The sequence below is a fragment of the Ornithodoros turicata genome, chromosome 1 (assembly GCF_037126465.1).
Source record: "Ornithodoros turicata isolate Travis chromosome 1, ASM3712646v1, whole genome shotgun sequence".
Taxonomy (NCBI): Eukaryota; Metazoa; Arthropoda; class Arachnida; order Ixodida; family Argasidae; genus Ornithodoros; species Ornithodoros turicata.
Genome location: NC_088201.1, coordinates 95,318,579 through 95,339,014, shown reverse-complemented (window position 1 = coordinate 95,339,014; position 20,436 = coordinate 95,318,579). Strand labels below are relative to the sequence as shown.

Here is a 20,436-nt window from a genome sequence, read left to right as displayed (position 1 = left end):
GCTCTGCCCGCCTCTGTCCTCGGTAGCTCACACTCTAATTAAAGAAGGGAGTTAGGGTGACTCCCCATGGTGGAGTCAAACCCTGCCACACATATCATCTCCCCCCTTTTAGAGCAACTATGACCCCATCAAGGCGGTAGGGTCATTTGATGCCATCAAGAGGGCTACTGGCATGGAACTGTTTTGACTCCTACCGGCATCAGGTGACCCCATGGGGGAGTCACTTGATGCCCCAGGGAGTGGGGCGACGCTCCACCCCCACACAAAAATGAAAAACAAAGCACCGTTGCAATTTGTTCTGTTTCCCTCGTTAACTGCACCAGTGCCATTCCACGCGATCCAGAGGTGCTGCTCGACCCCCCCCCCCCCCCCTAGAATTTTATGTGAATTTTTTGGTGGTTCCTTATGACTCCGAAAGCAACGGAACATTGATATTCTATAACGAAATTGGGGAGAGTTAATTTTACCGTATGTAAGCAATTTTCATCATCAAGATGTACCCAAAAAAATCTGAGAGGTACTTTTTGTTAAACTGAAATAATATTTCTTTAATTGAAGGTAATTTCGCAAACGTGTATGCGCGATGCGGTGCATCGTGTCGAATGAACACCTGAGCGGGTCACTCACCAACACTAGATGGAAAGAACACACCAGGCAGTCTCATTATTGAAGAGCAAATGACGATCGCAATCACGTGTTTCCCGCCTTCGAGACCCGACGGTTGTGCAGTGAGCGCTCATCAACCTGGCCATCTTGTGCACCAACGGAACTTATAGGCAGGTCACGGTGCTGGTAAGTGAGAGATAACGAAGGACGTGGAGATATGCGTTCATTAAGGCTTACTGGTACCATGTGGTTGATTTTGGCCGTGCGGCATCCGGCATCCGTCAGTCGAGTCGTTGACACGAGTAGGGTAATCACAACTTGAACATCAAGTACTGCCTCCACGGAACACAAGCGGATAATGCTTTCACCAGTAAGTTCCTGGGATGTGCCATTGTTCCTTTCATTTTTTTGCATGTGTGTGTTATCTCGTTCCAGTATAAGGAACCGAACCCTTTAGCTCTCCACTCCTTTTGCACGTATATAAAACTTACTTAGTAGCTGTGACGTACGATCTTTTCGCTTTGTGCGCCAACAGTTGAGACGTACGTATAAGCGAAAAAAAAAAAAATCAGTCACGGGTGCTATCACTTTTGATGTCGGATAAGCTATTTCCGGGCATTTCTGTTGTGATACTGGGCTATGATACTGCTGTGAGCTATGTTACTGGGCTATTCAGGCCAGGTATAACGTTTCTTTAATAGTCATCTTCCATACGGGGGATTGTTATTTCAGAGAAACATGGGCGAGCGTACAAGGACATGCACATTGCAATTTCGTTATTGTTCCGTTGCTTTCGGAGTCATAAGGAACCACCAAGAAATTCACATAGAATTCTAGGGGGGGGGGGGGGGGTCGAGCAGGGCTGGTGGCACTGGTGCAGTTAGCGAGTACTACAGGGAAACAGAACAAATTGCAACGGTGCTTTGTTTTTTTCATTTTTGTGTGGGGGTGGAACGTCCCTCTATGCAAGATGGCTATGAAAGAAACATTAGACCTTACCTGAATAACGCAGCACATGTGTCATATCTTCGTACACAACAGCAATGTCCGGAAATAGCTGATCCGGTACCGAAAGTGATAGCACCCATGACTGACAAAATTTTTCTCTTTCTCTATCACGTAGATCTCAAATGTTGGCGCACAAAGCGAAAAGATCGTACATCACAGCAGCTACTAATTAAGTTTACACGCAAGCGGAATGGACAGCTAAAGGAATTTCTTTCAAATACTTGAATGTGTTAACACGCACATGCAAAAAAAAAAAAAATGATAGGAATAATGGCAAATAACAGGAATTGACTGGTTAATGCATCCTCCGCTTGTGTTCAGTGCAGGCAGTACTTGACCACTGTTCACGTCGTGATTACTCTACTCATGTCAACGACTCGACTGAGAGATGCCGGATGCCGCACGGCCAAAAATCAGCCATATGGTACCATAAAACATGAATGGACCCATATCTCCATGTGTTTCCTTATCTCTCACTTACCAGCACCGTGAGCTGGCTAAAGGTTTCGTTAGATCGCGAGATGGCCAGCTTGATGAGCTCACTGCACAACCGTCGGGTCTCGAAGGAGGCAAACACGTGTTTGCTACCGTTATTTGCCCTTCAATACTGCGACTGCCTAGTGTTTTCTTTCCATCTAGTGTTTTGTGAGTGACCCGCTCAGTTATTCATTCGGTACGATGCGCCGCAGCGCGCACACACGTTTGCGAATTTACATTCAATTAAAAAATTAGTGAGTTTAACAAAAAGTACCTCTGAGATGTTTTTGCTACGTCTTGCTAGGAAGACGCTGCATCGAATGACACCTTGATCACGCTTCTATTCCGACCTCCTTAAACCGATTTTTCTTGTCAAATATGTGCATTTTGTCGAATTTTCACAACCTCTCGATTTTTTACCGTGGCTCACAGTGCACCGGCGTGATTGGATTTTTTTGTGCTTAAAGTAGAACACGGGGGCTATAGTACAAAAAATTTTGAAGAGAAATTCCAGAATTTTATATTGCAAAAAAAATCGTAAATTTACACAAACTTTGGAAATTTCGTGTACGCCACAAGCGTCGAGCCCGTCCAGTGCGGTGTTGAAAATTGCTTACATACGGTAAAATGAACTCTCCCCTATCAAATACGAGCTTTTTAACGTGCTCCGTGCCTTACGTGGGCCGTAACGCCGGCTTAAAACGACATATTGGTTTTCGCCAAGCAATTGCATCTTTGAGGGGCTCTGCACACCATAAATTTCAAATGCGTTAGAAAAGACCAATCACCAATGTTTTGTTGCTTTCGGAGTCATAAGGAACCACCAAAAAAATTCACATAAAATTCTGGTGGGGCCGAGCGGCAACTCTGCATAACTTGGCCTGGAAATGACCAACAGCTATTGTCGTCAACGTACAAATATAAATTCCCTTTGATCACTCACGTCAAGGTGTACTGGCAGTTAGAGCATAGCGCAGAAAGACAGAATTTATTGCAAGTGGCATTTTGTATTTTTTTGACAAGTTACTGAATCGTTCCAGACTATAGGCTTAAGATCAGTTTCTTATTGCTTTCACTATTAGCACTCCTTTGAGACAAGATAGCAGCAACAGGCTTTGTTCTTTAAATTGAAACATCTGAACCACCCGCTTAACTTTGACGTTGTTCACAACCCTGCACAAATCTGATTATCCACATCGATTAAGAACGAGCAGGCGCTGAGCGTAGTGGCTATGAACTGAGAACGAATTCCCATTACGGGGGAGAAAAATTGGAATGTGATTCGATACCAGAGAAGCTTCCAAAAATATGTGCAAAATGCAATGAAGAGGGTTTCTGATAACAGCACGAACGTCTTGCTGATGTGCTGGTTGGTGATGCTGCTGCAAAATTCAAGTAACACTTGCATACTTTTCGTTGATGCTGCAATTGTTACTGTATAAGAAGCTTGCCAGTAACACTTGCGCGCTGTCTGCTACATCTTTGTGTATGCTCTTTCATGCCTTGGATAACGTTTTGCGGCTATTCCGAATTAATTTCCAGTCTTCCACCTGATACCATAATAGGTGCTGTGTTCTCGCAGCCTCAGGATGTCCGTCACATAGCTGTAGCACACAAAATAATAAAGGGGGGGGGGGGGCTTTCCGAGGCAACCCGCTCTACGATGGAGCATTACCTGGAAATTAATGAAGCAGAGCAACTAGTTATGACAACTAGCAGTTCTTAATCGATATACTTTATGAGATTTGTGCAATGTTTCAATCCGCATAAACCATAAACGGTGATACCACGTTCATGTAACAGTTAATCGGCCGCTAGGGCTGTCATCACTTTAAGGGCATTTAAGGCACATGCGCTCCAGAAGCACAAGACTGGTGGCAGCTCCAGGACTGTACACAACATCCAAGGTTAAGAAGGTGACAATCAGCAATGCCACTGTGTCCTCCACGCAGGATGCCCTCACCATGAACCCTTCGGTCAAAACAGAGAATGATGCAGATGTTTGCAAGTCATCTCCTGTGTGGATGATGGTAGGATACATATGCGCCTCTCCTGACTTCTGGCTTCTGCAAGTAAAGTACGTTACGAGGTAAATGATGAAGAGTGCCAGGAAAACAATACCACATTATCAGAGAATAATATAATTTCATAAGATCTATCTCTTCCGCGGAAAATGCATACCATATTTCAGGGGTTACAATTGAGTTGGCATTTGCTGCCGTGAATGAAATAAAGTTAAATGAGGATGTTTCTCATAGCAGTGCAGTGATTGAGAGTGATTTAGAGAACCTACTACAGCAGGAAAAAATCCCTTTCCAAGCAAAAAAAAAAAAAAAATTAAAATATTATTTAATTAAATTTGATTAAAATAATTAAATTAATTTGATGATTAAATTAATTTGATTAAATTATTATTAATTAAAATTAATATACTTTCAAGTGGACCAGGATTGCACAGCTGTCCAATCCTGGTGTGGCGACGTTTGGGACTTATAAACATATGTTCAACGTGCAACCAAAGAGCCTATGCTATTTTTCTTCACTTAAGAGGGTCACAGCTGGGTCATTTCACGCCAAATGATCCATAGGTCCTGCTCAACCCCCCGCACTTCTGGACCAAAAAATAATCGTGGATTCCCTATGGTATTAATAGACATTTTCCGAAGTTTTACTGCGGAATATTGAGCCCCTTTCATTTTACGCGGGGTCAAAGTTTTCGGTAAGCACGAAAACCATAGTATGCTTGAAATAATCGGGCGGGTGCATCGCTCGCGTTACACGCATAATTATGGTGCTGAAATAAACGACTGGGTTCGGCAAATGTGCTCAAGAAGCAATTTTGGGGAAATTTCTACATTTAGTGCCCTAAAAGGCCCCGGCTATCGGCGCTTTTTCTTGCGATTTTGCTATTTTTAAATATACTTTACGTAACAGCTGGAATCCTTGAAAACTTTGTGGCCCTTCATGAGGGCCCATTCTACAAGCCAGCTAGTTTTCAAAGCCGTCAATGCAGTAGTTTTTGCCATAGTACACCTTAAACCTGGCGGTTTTCGCAAAGTTTGACGTTTTTACGACCAATTTTCAAAAGGAAGCGGTCGTCATAGAACAGTCATTTGGTATATATTAGGTATTAAGAAAACCCTCAGCCCAAACATATAAAAAAATTAAAGAGGTACTTTTTGATAAGCGCGAGAAAATATTTTTTTCGCTGAGCATACTACGCGGAGGCGCACGCACTCTCCGGCGGAGGGAGAGCGTTGGTGAGCATCGCGGGCATGGCGCGCTGCAACGCGACAGCTCAGATACGCCGCTGCTTGTCGCACGGTGCCAAAAACGATAATTTGGACTTGTGGGCACCGATCTCGTGCATGCACAGCCTACTGCCTATGTCGCGACAGGTAAGGAAACTGCCTCCATCAGTATAGCAACGCGAGTGATACTTTGCATTACAAACCCGACCGAAACGTATAGCCGCGTGAAAGCGGTTTTGCTTACACCTTCCTCTTACCATCTTTATACGAGTTGTACAAAAGCAAAACGTCTGCACCGGAAATAAATGGTCCTGCTCAGTACCCCCCTATGCGCAAGGAACCCAAGATGACGTCCCATAGTTGCGTGCATCATATACGTAATCTACAAAGTTGAAAATTTATCAGTGGAAAAGGGTTGTTTTCCTGTTCCTCCACTGACAGTTGCCTGCTTTTGGAGACAGTAGCCTGCGGTGCAGGCGGCGGCACGCCACAGGCTCTGAACGTTCGTCAGCTCTGCATATGCCGCCAGTTTATTGCGCTTGTAAAAGGCAAAGATATCGTAAGATGGGAACCTTTTGGAGATAACGGCTCTACGGGATATACAAATCTCCTCTCTGGGATGCAAATCCCAACGACACGTGAGCATACGTGTCCTACGTTTTATTGTTCTGTGGCTGACAGAAAAGACCCTGTCGGGACGACTTTGTCGATCACCTGACGCATAAATTGGAATCACTGAAATACCACCACTGCGCGGCAAAGGAACAATCAGAGTTCGTTCAGAATCTAAAAGATTCGCTCCCTCCTGAAGAAGGTGTCATCCTAATAGATTTTGCCGAATACTACAGCTTTATCGTACAGGACACCCCGCAATCATTGGGATCAAGGACAGGCCACCGTTCACTCGATGGTATTTTACAACTGCTTCCCTGGTGATATGAACTTGCGTCACCGTACATTCGTTGTGATATCAGATTGCTTAAGGCACGATAATGCCGTGGTGTATACCTTTCAGACAGAGCTCACACGCAAATAAATAAATAAACTTCACGGACGGCGCAGGCTCGCAACACACACACACACACACAAAATTCGTCAACCTCTGTCACAACTACTCGGATTTCAGCATAAGTGTATGAATGACACTTCTATGCGACCTCACATGGGAAAGGGCCGTGCAATGGAGCTGGGACTCTAAAGAATCTTGCTGCTAAAGCCAACATTCAGAGGCCCTTAGAAGGTCACATACTGGGACCCGTGGATCTGTACAGCTGGGCAGAGGCAAATCTCGATGCCCAGAACTGCCCATCGATGCCCATCGATCTGGGTTCCGGAAGAACAGGTAGTGCGGCAGCAAGGGGCGCTGAAGAACCGCTACGACAGCGCAAGGGCCGTGCCTGGAACAGGGAGGTATCACTGCTTCGAACCCGTTAGCCACACTGAAATCACTGTGAAGACAACATCCATTCCCAACAACATTGGGTATTCCGGGTGTTCAAAGAACATGCCAGAAACGCGGAGGCGACTTCTACTGCATCAACTACTGGACATTATCTTGAGCGCCTTCACCGTGCTAGTGTGCTGAGCACGACCATTCATTTGTGTTACAGACGTTTTGTTTTTCTACAACTCGTATAAAAATGGTAAGAGGAAGGTGTAAGCAAAACCGCTTTCATGCGGCTATACGTTTCGGTCGGGTTTGCAATGCAAAGTATCACTCGCGTTGCTACACTGATGGAGGCAGTTTACTTACCTGTCGCGACATAGGCAGTAGGCTGTGCAGGCAGGAGATCGGTGCCCACAAGTCCAAATTATCGTTTTTGGCATCGTGCGACAAGCAGCGGCGTATCTGAGCTGTCGCGTTGCAGCGCTCCATGCCCGCGATGCTCACCAACGCTCTCCCTCCGCCGGAGAGCGCGTGCGCCTCCGCGTAGTATGCTCAGCGAAAAAAATATTTTCTCGCGCTTATCAAAAAGTACCTCTTTAGTTTTTTTGTATGTTTGGGCTGAGGGTTTTCTTTACCTAATGTATACCAAATGACTGTTCTTTGACGACCGCTTCCTTTTGAAAATTGGTCGTAAAAACGTCAAACTTTGCGAAAACCGCCAGCTTTAAGGTGTACTATGGCAAAAACTACTGCATTGACGGCTTTGTAAACAAGCAGGCTTGTAGAATGGGTCCTCGTGAACGGCCACAATGTTTTCAAGAATTCCAGCTGTTACGTAAAGTATATTTTAAAAACGCAAAGTCGCAAGAAAAAGCGTCGATAGCCGGGGCCTTTTAGGGCACTAAAAGTTGAAATTTCCCAAAAATTGCTCCTTCAGCACATTTTCCGAACCCATTCGCCTGTTTCAGCACCATAATTATGCGAGTAACGCGAGCGATGCACCCACCCGATTATTTCAAGCATACTATGATTTTCGTGCTTACCGAAAACTTTGACCCCGCGTAAAATGACAGGGGATCAATATTCCGCAGTAAAACTTTGGGAAATGGCTATTAATGCCATAGGATATCCACAATATTTTTTTGGTCCAGAAGTGCGGGGGGTCGAGCAGGACCTTTGGATCATTTGGCGTGGAATGACCCAGCTGGAGCTTTTAACAGCGCAGGTGGATGTCTGCGCAGGCCTGGCGCAGATTCCTGATATTTTGGGAAAATCTAGTTGGATGCAGCAGGGTTGGTCGTATCGCGCAATTGGCGCAGCAATCAGATCACTGCACTGCAGTTTGTCGTGCCTATACAGGATGTTTCAGCTAACGTGATTAAAAATTCTAACTCACGACGTACTCGCCAAAGGATTGTAGGACTTTCGGCAATTACCTTCTGGAAACTTTTGCCACCATTTAGGAAGGCTTTGGACAATTTTTAATTGAGGGAAATTGATTTTTTCAATTTAACTTTGATAATTACCAAGCAAACCTCGCTTTTTCTTCACGAAGATATGGAGTCATCCGCCGATAACCACTGACCCAACAGAAACTATGAATATACTATCGCAACAGAAATAGCCGAAAACAATTAGTAAAATTTTCGCTTTAGCCCCACCTGCTTGTTTGTCGAAAAGAAGAGCGCATGGAAGTTGCGGGGAGAGAAGGAAGAGTTCCCCCCTCTTGTTTTACCTTTCTTTTGCACGCTTTGACCTTGATGCTGGTGACAACCGTCTTATCACAAGGAAAACAAATCAAGTGACTTATCACAAAGAAGGCAAAACAAATGACGGCGGGGACACTTCCTCCTCGAGACCCACATTTCACGCGCGCTTCTTTGCGAAAATCAAGCAGGCGGCCTAAAGCACATTTTTTTTCGACTATTTCAGTTGCGATACTGTGCATATTTTTTTTTTGGGCCTGCGGTTATCCGTGGACGACTTCATATTTCTGTAAAAAAGAAAGTTAGGTTCGTTTGGCAATTTTCAAAGTTCAATTGACTAAAAATTTATTTCCCGCAATTAAAATTCCTTCCTCTCAAAGCCTTCCTCTATGATTCCAAAAGTTTCCAGAAGGTAATTACCGGAAGTCCCACAATCCTCCGACGACCACGTGGACAGTTAGAATTTTTTATCACTTTAGGTGTAACACGCTGTATATGCTCTACATATTAAAACATAAATGTGTACTGTAGCACAACCTTCTAGTGTGACATCTCAAAGAGTATGTTAATTGCAGTGAGCCCAGTTGGGCACTGCAACTCAAACTCGACATTACTTACCCCTAAAATCAATAATTAAAAGAGTTAGCTTGCTGGCTTACTAACTATATCCTACAGCTACTATAATATCCTACTATAATATCCTACTATATCCTACTATAATATCCTACAGCTCCCGTTGTAGGGCCCAATGCGAGTAACCAGGGGGCAGCGATAAAAACTACCTAGAATGAACACTTTTAAATATATCTATACATAGGTTAAAGAGGTTGATATATCAGACGACTGCGAAGTTGAATAAAAGTAAAATAAAAAGGCGCAGACGACAAATTACGGCAAACTTAACGAAAACCAGTAAATTTAGTGCGTAATCTAACACAAATATTATAATCTTTGTGTTAGTTGTGTTGTGAAGTGTGATTACCCACTAAATAAACTAGTTTTTTGTTAACTTTCCTGTAATCTGTCGTCCACATTTTGTTATTTTACTTTTATATATATACAAGCAATAATAACGACTTTAATAATAACCACTTTAACCTATATTTTTAACGAATGTTGAAATATATAGGTTAAAGTGGTTGATATATCAGACGGCTGCGAAGTTGAATAAAAGTAAAATAATAAGAAGTGGAGGACAGATTACAGGAAACTTAATAAAAACTATGATGGGTAGAAATCCAGCGAACCGGTAGAATGTAGGAAGGGAGTTGCCTCAGGACAGAAGCCGCCGATATTTCGAACAGAGACTGTTCTTCTTCTGGGCACCGTCCTCATCATTGGCATGGTATTTAAAGGGTTAGGTGTGACGTGTTTAAAGGTTCATGCGAATTGTGGGTCAACAGCCCGGAGGGAAGAAAGGTTCCGTACGGGCTTTTACGGCCGGAATGAATGGCTGCTTTGTTACAAAGCAGCAACAAAGCAGCCATTCACGCCGGCCGTAAAAGCCCGTATAGAACCTTTCTTCCCTCCGGGCTGTTGACCCACAATTCGCATGAACCTTTAAACACGTCACACCTAACCCTTTAAATACCATGCCAATGATGAGGACGGTGCCCAGAAGAAGAACAGTCTCTGTTCGAAATATCGGCGGCTTCTGTCCTGAGGCAACTCCCTTCCTTAACAAAAACTAGTTTTTTTAATGGGTAATCTAACACAAAGGTTATAATATGCTATGAAACGTTTAAAAGATAGGCCGATGTTTCGACAGTACGCAGTAGATCATTTTACACCTTTTTTAAAGCTCAGCTACGCCGATTTTCGAGTGTTACAGAATGGAATGGTACTCACACGATGTGTTCATAAGGGAACACTGATTATGTATGCAAAATAGTTATCCCAAACTCCTCGCGGTTTTCCGAAAAAGTGAATTTTTAGTTTCACTGACATCCCGTCTTGTGGCCCGCAAACCCTGTGTCGACGACACATTCGTGGTCTGCCCGCGCTCCGGCTTGGCATGACTTTTGGCTTGGTTTCTTCCGCCAAGCCGGCCAGTTTCTTCTGCCGAGCCGTCTCCTGCGCAGATTCACATTGGGGAAGTGATAAACAGTTCGCTATTAGGGAGCCTGTATATTTCTGGACCCATGAGGAACGTGAGTTTTGCTTCCTTCGACTGCAAAGCATTTGCTAGGCCAGTACAGACTTCCTGGTGTGATTCGTGTTCTGTGCTGCGTGCCGAGAATGCGTGAGCGTTTTGCTCCCGTCTGCAAGAACAATGCAGTTCCAATGTTTCAAACCACAATTTTCCGAAAGGCGAAAGAGAAATCTATTGACTGCAACAATCGGTTACAACTCCGACTAGGTGCCACATTCGAAAGCAGCGATTTGATCTGTTCATCTGGCTCATACGAATGTTACGGAAGCAATACGCAACTTGTTTCACAAGAAGCCGAAGATGTCTCGTCCGGGATGCTGTGCCAGCCTTATCTGCAGCAGGAGATTGCAGGGGCAGGACTAGGCAGGAGATAAAAGTAAGACGCCTAATGTTAGACAAGTCAGTAATGCGGTGCAAATTGCATCACGTAGAAGAGAAAAATACGCTATCTGTCAGTTACTGCTTCATCCTTTAGAGATTACGCCCCAGCGGGTGTATTCTCAGTACAGATTTGGAATTGCCTTATTTGTTAAATGATTTCACAGGCATTCTGGCACCACCGCAAAGCTTGCACTCCACGTCTCAACTATCACTCCACGTATCAACTATCACCGTCTGGGTTTCAAGCTGAAGGCTGTCACCAGTGCCAACCAGACGCCCCTTCAAAGTTCATCTGTTTTTGTTGACGGAACAGTGACACCTGGTACTGAGACATTTCATTTTCTGATTAATCAAGTGCATTCCATCACTTGTGCTCGACTTCTTGTGTTCGTATACCCTTGCTGTTGCTCGCTAGCTTAGAGCAACCATGCCTGAGGTGCCAGCGCTTTCAGAGTACATTTAAGCCGTATCATCGTATCATATGCACGGCAGCACATCTTGTGTATTTTGAGTAAGGTATAAATTCAGTGTTGGCTCAGCTGTTGTATTTTGGTCACAAATAAGGTGTTCTTCCAGAGCGCTCAAGGGCAGTTCAAGCAGTTTCATGTGTGCAACAGCACATAGTTTTTTTCAGTTTTGGCTAAGGTAAATCGAAATCTTCCAGTTGATGTCTTTCGGTCATAAATTATGTTTTTCGAGACATTCAAACAGCATCATGTGTGCAACAGTACATACTTTTTCTCAGGTGAAGTAAGGTAAATCTGTCCGCCGTGGTGTTCTGGCAGTGCAGCAGAAGCTTTTGTTGCATTCAAGTGGTATCATGTATACAAAAACTTGTTTTATGCCGTTCTGTAGCTGCTGTACTAATATTGTGAGTACAGAGACATTCCTGCAGAACATATCGGAGCATCTTGTGTGCTATTGTTTGTATCATCTACAGCAGTATATTGATAATGTTAATTATTCAATGACTTCAGCTAACATTTACATTCTTACTTCCAGGTAAACCTGTCACGCAGATGCCCTACCCCTTGGTATGCATAGTTCAAGATTGTACCGAAACAATCCACCTGGAGCATTATTGTTCAATTGGCAGCGGCATTACTATCACAACACACCACATACTGCATGTCTATGGTGCGTGTACAATGTATCAAACCTATTCTCAGGTACAGGCCAGCTGGTACGCAATTACAACATGAAACAACTGACACAGAGACCGTAAAGTCATGCCTTTTCCTCCGCGCCTCGGATTTCATGTTATTATCCTCACATGCAGCTCAATTCGCCTTGCTGTGCAGCATGAGCAAAAGCATATATTGTTTGTGGTCACATGACACGGAACATAAATACAGTGAAACCTTCCTATGTTGGACACCCGCGGTGCAGCCAAATGATCTCCTACTTATAGAGGTGTCCGAGTTACAGAATATGACGGCAACAAAAAATGGAAGAGATCACAGCTGTGAGAAATGTCCCCCTTCTTCAATTTAAGGTCCTTAGTGGTACCTGGTGGTGGTGCCTGGTAGTGGTACCTCTACCCACTCTTCACTGATAATTATTACTGATTTTAGTATATTCAATTCTGTTCGGATTCTACTCAATGGCATTACCTCTGGAGCTTTTCGAGCAGCAAGGACTTGTCTCTGAAGCGTCAGCCCACTTCTCATAGCTTTGGTGCAGTGCTCGTTCAAAGGCTCTAGACAAACTGAAGACAAGTGCTCACATAAAGAATTACAATGTAGACTGACAGCACTTGTTTTTGGACTCTAAAAACTAAAGCAACAAAATGCTGAGACCAGTATAGGGGAAAAAAGGGGCAAAAGTCAAGGCCACTGGCTCATTTTGGGTCTTTTTGGTGCAAAGATGGGCCGATATTGAGGTAATTTTTTCAGGGTTTTGTCCGACTTTGCAGGGAAAACCCTATCCTACTTCCAAGATAGGGAGGTGTCCGACATAGAGAATTTCGTCGCCATGTAGTTTCAATAGGAGCCTGCCCGTGCAACGAAATCATGGGGAGTTGTCCGAGGTAGGTGGGTGTCCGACTTTGGAGGTTTTACTGTACTATAGAGCATTCTACATCATGTAATCTAACAGTTGTTCACGTTTGGATATTTTAACCATGGAATTTACCCTGCATGCACCATACCATGTCCAAACACAAACAACTGCTAGACAGCAGCATGTACTGTTGCCGTATAGCACTTATGGCTTGCGTCCTGTGATCGGAAACAGTAGTATCTTTTTCTGCTACAATCGGTAAACTACAGTAAAGATTTAGAAATGCTGTGTCATACCATAAAGCACTATGGGAAATGGCAGTTTGAAAAACTGGAGAAGACTGTCATTAGAATGGGGACATAAATTTTTTGCAGTATGTGCTGTACCACCTAATGCACTGCAGGCCCACCACAGTATGGTAATGCTCTGAATACTGATTTGCTCAAAAAAGGAACGTGTGCATTTCTTGTACTAACTTCCCCTTATGCAAAGTAAAAGAAAAATGTTTTCAGCCAATGGGGAGGGAGAGGACATCATTCTGGAGTCTCGTTGACCTACAGTGTGTCGTGTGTGAAGGTCATTTTGAAGAGTGTAGGTTGTACAAGACTGTGTATATACCCACATTCTTGGCAGTGTTGACTAATAACCATAAAGTAGAGGGTACATTTGTTGCTTCATATATTTGTGTCATGGCAAAGTATGTAGAGATGCATCTGTCTCAACATGCAGGTGCCAAAACTGCTTTTTGGGCCTAAAATATGACAAATCGTTGTCTGCTCAACACCACAAATCATGTGCCGGCCTCCATGACATGTCTGTGACATTCCAAGGTGATTAACATGTACCATAGATGTGTGCAATGCTGAAGACGACTGTGCACCTTCTATGGATTCTTGTTTCAAGAAAAGTACTGTGTGATTTGTACCTCCACAATTCTACATAAAATATGTAAAGTTTGCCGAAGGAAACATCATGAAGGTCCATAGCGAAAAACCCTGAGACGAGGGATAGGAAGGGACATACACAATGTCTCAACATAGTGTGTTTATGTCCCTTCTTGTATCTCCTCTTCAGGTCTCGCCATCATGGACACTATCACCAGCTCGCTTGCTGTTGAACCGTTCTTTCAACGATAAGGGTCACTTTCATGGACTGGATGGCAGCCAACATGCTGTCAATAAAAAGAATAATGGAAGGAGCTCAACATGATCCTTAGGCTGTGCGTGGTCATTGCTTTCTGACAAATGGTGACTTAGAATTTCAGGACAGTGCCTGCAGTGGTAGTATTCTTGTGTTCTCACCCTTGACGCCCATTGTGTGTCATCGGTCACCTGTAACCTGCTAATATGCACATAGCTAAAACAAAGTATATCTGTATTTCTTTGAATACAGTTGGTACAGCACATTGTTTTTTACATGGTCTTTGGAAAATATAAATAAAAAAATTCTCTACTCTGCAAGTCTCCTGTCAGCTCTACTGAGCAGCTTCGAATTTCACTAGAAGCCACGTGTGAAACCAAACTAGTGGTGAAAGTCCATATAGGTCATAGATAGATACTACTATTATTATTATTTATTTATTTATTTATTTATTTATAAAATACTACAAACCCTGAAAGGGTCCAAGTAGGAGGGGCACAGAAAGTCCAAAATAATTTACAGCAAGACACGTATGTCACATCATGTAACTGCGTTTAAGCCTTTCACAAATGCCGTGACAGAGCGGTGTGAGACCTGAGCAGATGACAGAGAATTCCATTCTTCGACGGTTCGAGGAAAGAACGAATATTTAAAGCAGTCAGTCCTGCACTGGAATGGTTTGAGTGTGCGCTGATGGCTTAGCCGTGTTGATCTGGGTGCGTGTGGAGTGATATAGTCCTGATGATTGATTCGAAATTGACCATTAGATCATAGGTCAGGCTTAGGTCCTGGTTGGTAGCAACGCATTTGAATCTTATTAAAAATTGGTGCAAGAGGTGACCAACATAACTAAATACACCAACTGACCCTCACAAATTTTGTAGTGTTATACTTTTGAAACAACATTAATACGCTGCAGTGGTCTTTTCTCCTTTGTTCCTTTTAACCTAGAAATATTAGGTCTTCGGCATCACCAGCCTTAGTTGCTGAGCATGCAGTTATTTACGCTGAGCACTGCGGTTTCATATTTGTTTCTCTCGACAAGCAAGCCCGCTTCCCCATTTTGATAAGAGTCTTTCAGCTTTGACAGGGCATTTGTGAACAAGGAAAACATTTGGACTATTGCGTATTTTGCTATGAAGTGCACCGTACAAGGCAGAGGACACCATCAACCATTTCCACCAAGGTTATTAAATTTGTGATAAAGTACATATACCTTTTGTCACTGATTAATTTGGTGGCAAAGTTACTTGAGTGACAGTTGTGCAATTTTAAGCACATGTTTAAAAAAAATAGGATATGGGAAGTGCTGACTGGTTGAACATGTGGAGTACCCAATATAATAATTGGGGGTTTACGTCGCGAGACAACTGACATACACAGCACAGTGTAATGTTCCTTATTCTGGCAATGTTAGCATGGTTCAAGAAGTGGGAAATGTTGCACTACCCTTGATAACATCTGTTGGGCCCAGCAAACAGGATACACATACCCTGATCTGAAGACAGCATGCCTAACTCAAAAGCAATATGAGATCGACCCGTACGTGTTTATTTGCGAAACTACTATGAATGAAATATGGCCTGTGTGGTATAGAACAATGCGCACACTCAAGTAAACATGCAAAAAATACGTATAAGGGCTCTCGACCTACATGCCGCGATGCGCTCTACGAGATAAACAACACACTACAAAACTACATCCAACACTTTTTGTGCGGGGCAACTCTGCACTTTCATATAACCGACGAATGGTTCAACGAATGCAGTTCGAGTGGTCACGATACATTCCTACGTCGTTCATTGCAGTCGCGCTATGATGCTGCACAATATATGTATCTCGTGTAACAAGCCTGGCAATCGCACGTAGTGCATGGGCAGAAATACGGCCTTCTTTCTTTGAAGACCAGTCCTCAACAATCACCAAGTCTCACGTTGTTGCTCAATCGCTCCCATTCCTGCACTTGTAGTAAAAGCAGCAAACGGGTTGACGTGAATGGCAGCTGAACGGTTGAACTGCGAAGTTCTCGAGCACATAATCACCATTTCACGCCCAAAAATGATGTTGAGGTGTGTTCGCAGTTGTTGTTTCCATCGTTCAATAGTTCTCGGGATTACCTCGGAAGAAACGCTCATCGTAGCCGGCGGCCATAACTGGATTTCCTCGCAAACGGGAGAAGACGCCAGGGAAGTCAGAGAAAGCCTCAGCTTTCATCCAATCAGACGCACGATTCTCTATCTACGTAGATGGAGCAGGTTTATCCCATCTACGTCACAAAAATGGCTGCGCCCATGGCTTGTTTTGGTTTCTTTGACTAATTAATTTTCGTAATAGGAAGACAAAATTGACAAACGAAGGTGCGTTTCGGGGGCAGTTGGATGTGCTCGTTCTGAATATCACAACCGTTTCAACACATCGGGAAATCGGCGTAGCTGACCTTTAAGCACATGCTTGTCCCATTGCGCACTCCTTTTTTACACAATGAAATGTGGGTTTTTTCTGAAGCACTCTTTAATTAGGTGTATTCCTCATAAAACACTCTTAAAGTTGGTGTTTAAAAGCAAGGACACCCTTAAAAGAGGATTATTCTATTGAAAACACCCCTTAGGATGAAGCTCCTGCGGGAGGATGCCGAGCCATGCAGTCCCACGTTTTTGTCTGTACGGCAATAACCCGCCCTGGACACGGCCCAGTTCCAGCCACAGGCACCCATCATGATCCTAGCAACACTGTAAGTGAGTGAGTGAGCAAAAAAAAAAAAAAAAAGGAAGCAACGCTGTGGGACAAGCGTAAGGGAAGAGGTGAAGATCGCAGCATCGTAACGCTGTCCGTGCTCGTGAAATGAGCGGCGTTACGATGCTGCGATCTTCAGACGATGCCAGCAATGAGCCCGGGCACCTTCGGTAGCCTATATTGGCGTACCAGATTGATCGTATACTGAAATACAGTTTGTTGGGGCACGTTCGTTAAGCGTAGTGTGGCAGGACTCGTCTATAACGGTGACGGCAATGTTGTGAAATATGCGGTACTGTTTGGTTGGGTTTTTGGTTTCGGTTTGGGTTTGGCTACAAGGACGATGTAGCGCGCTATAGTAGCGCGTGTTACTGGCGGTCTCGAGCATTCTTTTGGAATAAACGGTCTGTACAAGTGCGTCCGCCTCCCGCTCCGAATTCCTGGGCCTACGAGTTCCTCAACAGGCAATGTGTCTTTGCAATTAACACGTACGCCTGCAACGAGTCAAAGATATCACCTAACTTCCTGACATCCCTCCCTGCCAATTATTGTGTTTTTAACTCAAGTTATCGTCTATAATATGATTACCTAATGAGAGGCGCTGTCAAATCCGTATAAATTTTTCTTTCACGACTTAAAACACCATTTTCAACACCATATTCCCAGATCAAATGGTGTGTAAAACGGGTGTATAGAACGTAAACACTTTTTTCAACACCTCTTTTACACTCTTAATGATCGACACGAGATAAACTGTGGTGTATGTCGATGTTACACCTTTAATGATGCTTTTTTTACACCTTTTGTTTTAATCAGCGGAATAGAAAATGGTGTTTTTATAACAATACACCTGTTTTGAGCCAATAAAGGTGTAAAATGATTTACTGTGTAGCACTGTTTTCGCCACGACAAAAGGGATGCCCGGGTTGCACATTGCTTAAATAGGTTCGGTAAGTGACGTCACAATCGGTGCATGTACGCCACGTGGCGGTCGTCGGTGAGTCAAGGTAGATTTAGACAGGTAGCGAAGGCAGGGAAAAAAAAAACAAATCTTACCCGGCAACACTGTCATCTCCGTTACTTGAGCGATCCTGGGTGTTGATAGCACAGGTACGGTTGTAAACAAAAATATTTACGACGCGCGCATGGGTCTCGTGTATACTAATAGTTTATTCATAATTTAAGTATAGGAAAAGCTGTCTGTTGCCCCACTAGTACATATATACGAAATCATCTACCACCTCAGTACGTTTCCGCATCCTGCTCCACTGCGCATGTGTAGCAGTAGGTTCGTTTGTCCGTGTACTCTTGCATCCGTGCCGTGTGCCCGTGTATTGTAATGCGGAGTTCGTACACGCTTTGGATTAAACAGGAAGCGACGTTCACATCTCGAAGCTGTAGACCAAGATTAACACGTGTGAACAGATGAGTGCTATGCATCCCGTGTAGCTGGCCCGCGAAACAAAGGTTTCGTCATGGCAAGACCGGCTATGATAGCGTGACTGTTAGCGAATCAGCTGTGCACCAACGACGCCATGTTTTTTGCAACGGGCCTATTATGATCACTCACTGAAGAAATACAAACGGCTAATCACTACGTGTACGTTTAGGTCTAGGTGAGGAATGGGCATTAAGTGAAACTTCCTTTTTATTTGTGGTTATCACGTACCCTTCGTCAAAACCTGTGATAACTCTATGTATTTCGAACTGATATGTGCCATTAAGTCTGATATGATTTATGTTTCTCTGTTCTCGTCTGGTATTGCTGCCCTGCGTGATTAGTATGGTTCGGTCAGGGAAAGGGGAAGGGAATACAACGCAAACGAAGTACGCGAATGCAAACGCGCCATGGCTAATTATGCACTGCCTATTATTCATGCAGCTGACGTCATATCTGACGTCACTTATTTACAAAAGTAGTAGTACGCGCAACGGATGGATGGCGCTGACAGTCTCTATGTTGGCGTTATCTCAAGACGCAGCGCCCTATGGGAGTTTTGCTACCTGTCTATGTATACCTTGGGTGAGTCACATTCTGGAACAGTCCACAAGGTCAAGTCCGGATGGTGATGCCATTCGTCTTTGGGAGCCAGCTCAGGGTGAACTGTGCTTATGCCCTAGCTGAAAAGAAAAAAAAATGGAAAAAGGAAAGTCCATCCCATCTAGGCGACCAGATTCCTTACTGTTGAAAGTACACCGGCATCTTCGTTAATGATTGATTTAAATTTGTAAATGAGGTAAGACTCGCGTTGTTCCCTGCCTCTATCTGAACTAAGGTTTGATTAAAGCATAAAAAGGGCGACGTGATTTATTGAATGACCAGGCTGTTTGAAATGACGAGTCACAGGAGGATTTGACATTTTGTGAACGTCCGAACGGTGGTTGTTGAATCTGACCCGAAAAGATGTTTTGGTTTGACCTACATATTGCGCTTGACACGCGTTGCACTGAATGGCATGAATGATTTTTTTTAAATTCCGTGTTAGCGCCGCGAAGCAACTGTGGCTATGAGCGGCGTACAGACGTGGACAGATGGAGAGAGGACAGCAGGAAGGTGTGGGGGACAGAGGGGTTAGTTTGAAACGCACCGGCTTTCAACAAACATAACAAAATACAATTAACGTTTCGGGTCCCATTCGAGTCCCATCATTAGAATGACGCTGTCCTGGTCGTCACCGGGTATTTACGTAGAAGAGGAGCGTAGCATTCTGGGAGGGGGCCTGGTTGTCGATTGATAGCTTCTTTTGTTTTCTTTATGTGCCATGACTCCAGCTGTCTCCTCACCCCCCATTTGTTCTCTTTCGCCAGAATGCATGGGTTGTCCAGGTCTAACACATGCCCTGTTTTGCGCACAGGGACGAATTCGAATGGGACCCGAAACGTTAACTGTATTTTGTTATGTTTGTTGAAAGCCGGTGCGTTTCAAACTATTTAAGATGTCTACTCCCGGCAATTGGACTATATTCAGATACATTTGAGAGACGTACGGAGACGCTGCCCTAGCCGCTGCTCGTCGATACCTGAACCTAGCGACTAAAGTGATCAGATTCCAGTGCCATCTTCGCTTCAACCAAGTGTGTCTGAACCAGCATGTGGTCCCTCCTGCTCTCCGTTGCAAACCACTGGTGGACACAGCATACGGACGACGCCTGGCCAAATATTACGAAAGGAATTGCCTGAGGGCCCGCACTCAAGAAAACAAAGAAATAATCTTCGAGACGAGGAAACAACTTCACGCCCCTGAAAGGAACATTCAACGGTTTTTGGATATAGACGACTTCAGCAGGATTATCATCGCACGTAAGGAAGCGGAGCTTCTTGAACACAAACGGCGATCAGCATCACACCAGCACAGACTTAGTGTGCTTTGCCCGAAATATTCCGGGCTGGACGACAATACAACTGTGATCAACCTCTCTTCCAAACGACTGGACGACGACCACACCTCCGTGGCTAACTAAAGGTATGAACTACGCCCCTACTGGAAAATCCAATATGATTTCTCCATCAAAACAGGTGTTACTGATATGAAACATATCAGCTCCAAGTATAAATATATCTGTTTCAGGTATTAGCAATATGAAACATATAGGC

At 44.0% G+C, this 20,436-nt stretch overlaps 1 long non-coding RNA gene across 1 annotated transcript in view; it reads right to left on the bottom strand.

Moving 5' to 3' along the window:
• Positions 1-3,046: 3,046 nt before the first annotated feature.
• LOC135378483 (uncharacterized) overlaps positions 3,047-20,436 on the bottom strand; it is a 48,235-nt gene continuing 30,845 nt past the window's right edge. The window contains exons 2-3 of the long non-coding RNA XR_010418410.1: positions 18,861-18,963; positions 3,047-4,157 (exon numbers count right to left, since the gene is read on the bottom strand). This is a non-coding gene — a long non-coding RNA (uncharacterized LOC135378483). The remainder of the gene's footprint in view (positions 4,158-18,860; positions 18,964-20,436) is intronic.